The sequence below is a fragment of the Sparus aurata genome, chromosome 13, assembly GCF_900880675.1.
Source record: "Sparus aurata chromosome 13, fSpaAur1.1, whole genome shotgun sequence".
NCBI classification, from domain to species: Eukaryota; Metazoa; Chordata; class Actinopteri; order Spariformes; family Sparidae; genus Sparus; species Sparus aurata.
The window spans coordinates 30,127,220-30,133,704 of NC_044199.1; positions in this window are offsets into that span (position 1 = coordinate 30,127,220).

Consider the following 6,485-nt stretch of genomic DNA (forward strand, 5'->3'; position numbering starts at 1 on the left):
GTATGTGTCGACATAAATAGCTGCCTGCAACACCAAAACTATGAAGTTCGTCCGGACATTTATCAAGGAATATGCTGAAGTTTTAGAAGATTGTCAGTCGGCTTGGTCAGCCATTAAAGTTTCAAATAAGGAGCAGCAGTCAGGATGTGTTTAGCCTCATGTGGAACAATTTGCACAGAATCCGAAGATAAAATAGTTTTCAATAATAAAGTGTGTCAGAAAAAACGTTAAGCCCGTCATGTCTGTGTTGGATAATGAAGACATCCTGTGCTCTTGTGCTGCCAATTCCACTTTAAAGCAACTTGATGATTTAGGCCTGGATAGCCTTGGTTTCAATTCTGCCTAGTGGCCACTTGTGGTATTGCACAAAAAAAAAAAATCCCTTTTGTCCAAGAAAAAACGTGTTTTATGATCCCGCTTGAATTGTGCCATGAATCTCAATTACTATGTTTGTCAATTTAAAATATAATTTTCCAAGTAAATGAAGTACAATATCATGTAGTGTTATATTAAACAGCTCAGTGAACAACATCTCACCTCCCATGGAGTCCACCAGAAGAGGCGTAACTTCGGCTCTCTTCTCAGTGGAGCTGCACAACGAAAGAGTAAACTCAGAAGATGGTAAAGTGTTATGTGCCAGGCGAGCAGACGTGATACACACACTCGAGCAAGTACGTGAATGCAAGTCGCTCTATTTGTAGCCTGTGGGTGCAATTGAATTAAACAACGAGAGAAAGACCTTCTGTTTGAGTGCACCTCTGCTCAAAACAACCACGACCTACCAGTTTGACGAAGCTTTACACGAACACATCCGTGTACGTCAGCAGATCACCATCTCTTCTGTCCTCTTCTGTTTGTTTTCTCCTCCTTCCTCGCAGTAGGTATAGCTGTGCTCATTCCTCTACAGGCACAGTGTTTGGTTACTACTATGGTCAGGGAAACGCTCTGATAAACCCGCTACCATCTCGTTGAGGACTGACGTTTGTTACCTCCGGCTGTGTGTGTTTGAGCCCTTCGTCTTGTTTGAGCTTTGACATGCTAAGACACTCACTGACTCAACTACAGTAATATCCAGATGAAAGTCGTCACAACAGATACTTAATATAATTGATTAATATGACTTTTTACTTTCTCTAATGCTAATCCTTTGCTGTAACTCAAAGGTGTTGGCATGACGAGTCCGCCTACGTACGTGTCTGGCACACAGCTGCTACGTGTGTGTGTGTGTGTGTGTGTGTGTGTTTCATCTGTTTAAAGGGACTCCTGACAGGTGTGTGTGTATGTGTGTGTGCATATTTTGTGTGCGTGTGTTTCTGCAGGTGAACTGCTCAGTGGGTTGCTGACACCGCTGTTCCAGCTGAGAACCCCACTTGACTCCAAGGTACACACAAACACACACACGCACGCACAATGCTTTTCGATATGAATGTGCTGTCAACTGAACCCAAACTGAGAGCGAACACACACTTTATAACGCACACAGAGTAATGTGTGTGTGTGTGTGTGTGTGTGTGTGTGTGTAAGCAGCACAGTGTCGGATGTGAAATGGCCTCTGGACAGGTGTGACTGTGAGGCATCATGGGAGCCCGAGGAACAGAGTTTGAGCACAGCGTGGAGAGAAAAGCAGGAAGAGAAGTCGAGTGAATAAAAATCCAAATGAGGTAGATGACAGGGAGGGAGAGAAAAGTCCAGCGGTGGAGGAAATACTGAAGTAAAACTAGCAATACTGTTATACGTTGCATTGCAGCTGATAAACGTGGAGGTAAATGTAGTTATTTTGCGTAATGCTGGGTAGTTTCACATAAAACAACATGGCGTGTAAGACGTCTCCTGTCTAAGCGGTCAGTCATTGGCTGTTGTAGACTCTAGTGAGGGCATAGAAGCTCCTGACTAACTTGTATTTGCACTTTGTTACTTAACACCTCCGCAATTTTGTACTTGAGACTGTCAGAGATCAGGACGATGAGAACACACTTGATCCAAGATGCAATCCTTGATCAACACACTTGACTCAGTATACACAGCACCACCTCTAATATTCAAGGCTTCTATAGACCTGTTTGCGTTTCTGTCATTTTCCCATCATCTTTTCTCGTTCAGCGATCTAACCTTATCTCTCCCACTTCTATTTCATCTAATATAATTTAGCCATTTCCAATCTCATCCCACGTTATGATCTTTCATCGTCTCGTCTCGTCTAATTTACCCTAACCTGATCGAGCCGTGTTTTATCTCATCTAACATAATCAAGCATTTGTCTCATTCCATTTAATCCAAAAATCTGATGAGGTTTTGACTTCTGTCGTTTAATCTTTTTTTTTTTTGTCTTGTCTTCTCTAATATAATCTTGTGTAATTCGATCAGAAAAACCAAAAAAAAACGAACCCCTTATCTAAATGTCGTGCAGTGTACATACAGAGGAGTAACACACACAATAAACAGCACTAATGAGCTTTCTGATTGCCTCCAGAGTTGCCATGGTAACTAACAAAGAGCACCTGGCTGTGCGCTGTGACAGTCGGCTTACTCATGCCGGACGTCTTATCATGCAGATCGGTTGTCTGAAGCTATCCGCCGTGTAATCGTTACCATTAACTTTCATTTAATTTCATAGAACATTTCTCCTTCCTCCTTCCTCCTCCCTCCTCCTCCTCTCCCTCATCCCTCTTTTCCCCTCATTCATTCATCTCTGGCGATGAGACTCAGAGCAGATTAAACCCTGAAACCCCGCTGATTAAACACTGAACACACATGCACACACACACACGCCTGTCAGTCCTGCTGGGTGTCTTATTAACCCTCATTAGCTATTTCTCTCAGATATTAATGAGATGGTCTCATGACTAACGCTCCCTGCTGAGCGCTCAGTGTACGTTTGTGTGTCTGTTAGAGAGCGTCGGAGGAAGACGGGAGGTTGGGGATGAAGAAGGGAACAGATGGAAGAGGTTGGATGGGCAGAAGAGAAGGAGAGGCTGAAAATGAGCCAGAGCGCCGAAGGAAAACAAAATCACCTTAATGGTTCGTTTGGTGTTTAAAATCTGGATCAGGATTAGAACCAGCGCAGTAGCCAGATAAAATGTTGGCATGGTACATTTCTGGAAACCACAATTTTTTTTAATCTATATGTTTATTATATCAAAATTGCTACACTACATCTTCATGTCGAGAGGATGATAAGCTTCCTCCAAGGTTGCTTCTGGATCAGAGGACGCCTTTTTTTTTGCACCACAAATCTAAGTTTTACTTCGGTTTGATGTGTTTTTCTTGGTTGGCGTACAGACAGCCGCCATAGACCATGTCTGATTGTTGAGCATGATGTGTGCACAAGGAGCGTAACTTCCGATGTCACGCTGGGAAGACGGCATGAATTTGTAAAGTTATTGACAAGTTTTAAACATGGGTCAGACGTGCATCCCGCAGCAGAACAAAGGCCAAGACAGAGACTACTGTTTGAGCAAACAGAGTAAAGGTCAGCTAAGTGTGTTTCTGCAAACCCACAGATCAGTTCAAACTTTACGTTTCTTTATGTTGCCACTTTACGTCTGTTTAGGTTGAATTTTCTATGTCTCTGGTTAGGTTTAGGAAAACATTATGGTTTGGCATAAAATACCTGTTTCGGTTTGGTATAAAGGTAAAAGTTAATACTTAACAAGTATAATCAGCCAAAAAGATTTTCTGATGACTAAGATAAGGCTCATTAGACGCTGAGAAACCCTGAAGGTAATTGAGACTGTGGCCACAATGACAAATGACAGCATTTAGAGGACTTGACGAGGGAAAGTGGGTCATTTCTGTCACTAAATTATCACAAGCTAGCAGCTCTGTGAGGCTTTACTTTGCATTTAGCTCAAAGTGCTGCTGTTTCCAATGTCAGCGTGCTTTATTGCTCACAATGACACATTAACATGCTGATGTGTAGAATGGATGATGTTTAATTTTGACAATCTAAATTTATGTAGATGGATGGATGGATGGATAGGAGTGCCTCAGCTCGTATTAATTCCTGCTAATGAATACACACAGCACACGGACTGGGTCGTTTCTGGAGCTCCAGGATTGGCCAATGGATGTGCAGAAGTGTCCCCCAGCTGCGAGGCCCTCAGGCTGGGCAGCTGACAACAAGAGCAGCCCCCTCTTCCTCCGCCTGCTGATTCTTGGTTCCCTCTATCTTAATGAGAAATGAGGCAATGAAGGAAACGGAGAGACGGAGGAAGATGCTGCTGCTCATCTGATCATAATAATACATCTAAAAAGACAGAAAAAATGCGAAAAATATGCATTTTTTAGTTTTCTGGTTTTTATTTTAACCATTCCAATAATGTCGTCAGACAGTTACGATAAAAATGTCCTGCCAGTGACAAAAAATAGCATCTTTAAGTGGACTTTGCAATCTCCCATTCTTACATAACAGAAGGCCAATAACTGGACCATTTCCAAAACAGTTTATGCTTTCTTAGTCACCAAAATGTGTAAACGTATGGCCCCGGTTTGAAAATGCCTCGCAGCCTCTGACTGGCACAGAACATGTTATGCCATCGTTTTTGAAAAGCTCAGATTTCCCCTCGCCCTCCCTCACTAACAGTGACAACAGCAATGTGCTATTGATAATAAGGTGACTCTGTTATTAACTGCTGGATAACAGCGCCAGTACAGACAATCACAGACGGGCCGAAAGGGCGGCAAGACGGAGCGTTTGCTGTCCTTGAATTTCCTTTGTGCTGCAGGTGACGTGGCTGATGTTTGACCCTGCAGGAGAGCAGAGATGAAGTGTGAAACTGGTCACAGTCAAGAGGATGTGGGGGAGAAACCAGAGCAGAGCAGTCAGCTGTTCTGAGCACATCCAGAGTCACAGAGCTTAAAACACGTCTGAAAACATCAAATCGACCATATCGATACATACAGTACAGTGTGTGTCGTTGTGCGTGTGTGTGTGTGCATTTCTGAACATGCTGCAGATCAGTAGAGCATGAATAGAAAAACATGCTTGTACAGTACATCCCACACACACACTCTCTCATCACACCAATGTACATGCAGTTACGGGTTATTAGCCTCACATGCACACACACGAACACACACTGTACTGTGTCTTACTGTATATCTGCTGTGGTAGATTAAGCTTCAGGAGACGAAGCTGTTAACTTTTACAACGAAGATATGTATTACAACGCATACAAATCATCAGCTGTGTGTGTGTGTGTGTGTGTGTGTGTTGTACCGTATAAGCATGTTTCCCTGTTAATGCTCTGCTGATCCATGGCATGTTCCCATATATATTCAGCCAGAAAAATCTCTTTTTTGCTTTGAGGTACCAACTGAAACTCTGACATTATAACCACAAAACTAAAAATTACAGCAATATAAATTATGTAGCTAACGTTTGAATAATACATTGAATATATATCAGAGATGATTATAACTTAAAAGAATTTTTAAAAAAAATCTGTTTGGTTTGTCAGCAAAAAACAAATTGCACCACCTCAATCAGAAGAAAACAGGCTGAAAGGGAACACAATTTGAATCAATAAACTAATCGAATGAAAACTGGCGCACTATCGTGACGTAAATATGCAGTGACATACGTTTCTCTACTTACCAAAGACGGCGGCTTCTAAGGTTAACTGGTCGACTTTAGAGAGTTTGTTTTAGCACAAACTAAAACTGTTCAGATTAAATTCTGTGTTGCATGTAATCACCAGACCCTATTAATCCCACCCCATGTTTACAGTCCACCCAAAATCTACAATCAGAATTAAGAAATAGTGTCCATTTATACGTAACTACTGATGATGTGGATCCACACTGAGCTCAGAATGTCTGCTGGTCTGAGGTCAGTAGGTGAAAAGGAGGTTAACATTCAGGGCATTTCACTGAACATTACGGTCAACTCCTATTAAGAGAAGTGTGAACACAGCCCTCAGAGGACTGAGCTCAGAGCTGCTACATCAGGAAACACACAGCTGAACCTCTGACCCTTCACCTCCATCTAATGCTCCACCAGCAGGGTATTGTTGTTAGCTCTATGGGGACAACAATGTTTATGTATTTAGATGAGACAGGTATGGTCTTAGTTAAGATAACAATAACCTACTAGTATGTTTTAATATGTTTATAACTCTAGCTAAACATAGGGTAGGTCAAAACAGCTGTAGATGACTGAGATTTGGCAACCACAAAAACAGCTTGAGAGGGTCCAACTTACTGTAAAAACATACGTTTTTGGCCACGACCAAAAGGACCAGGAGATGGCCTGACTTCCTGTGAAAAGTAGCTGGTTTTGTCCCTCACAAAACTGCTGGAGTTTTTCCACCTTCCAGTGGAAAATAGCCAGTTTTGGTTGCCACAAAAACGGCTTGAAGTGTCCCCAAAGACTCCAACTGCCGTTGCCAGTTTGGCAACCTCTGAGCTTGTAACAAGACCACCTCCCGATCTGAAAGTCAACTAATAACCGTATAATCTGATTGGATAACGTGAGATGCCGTTAT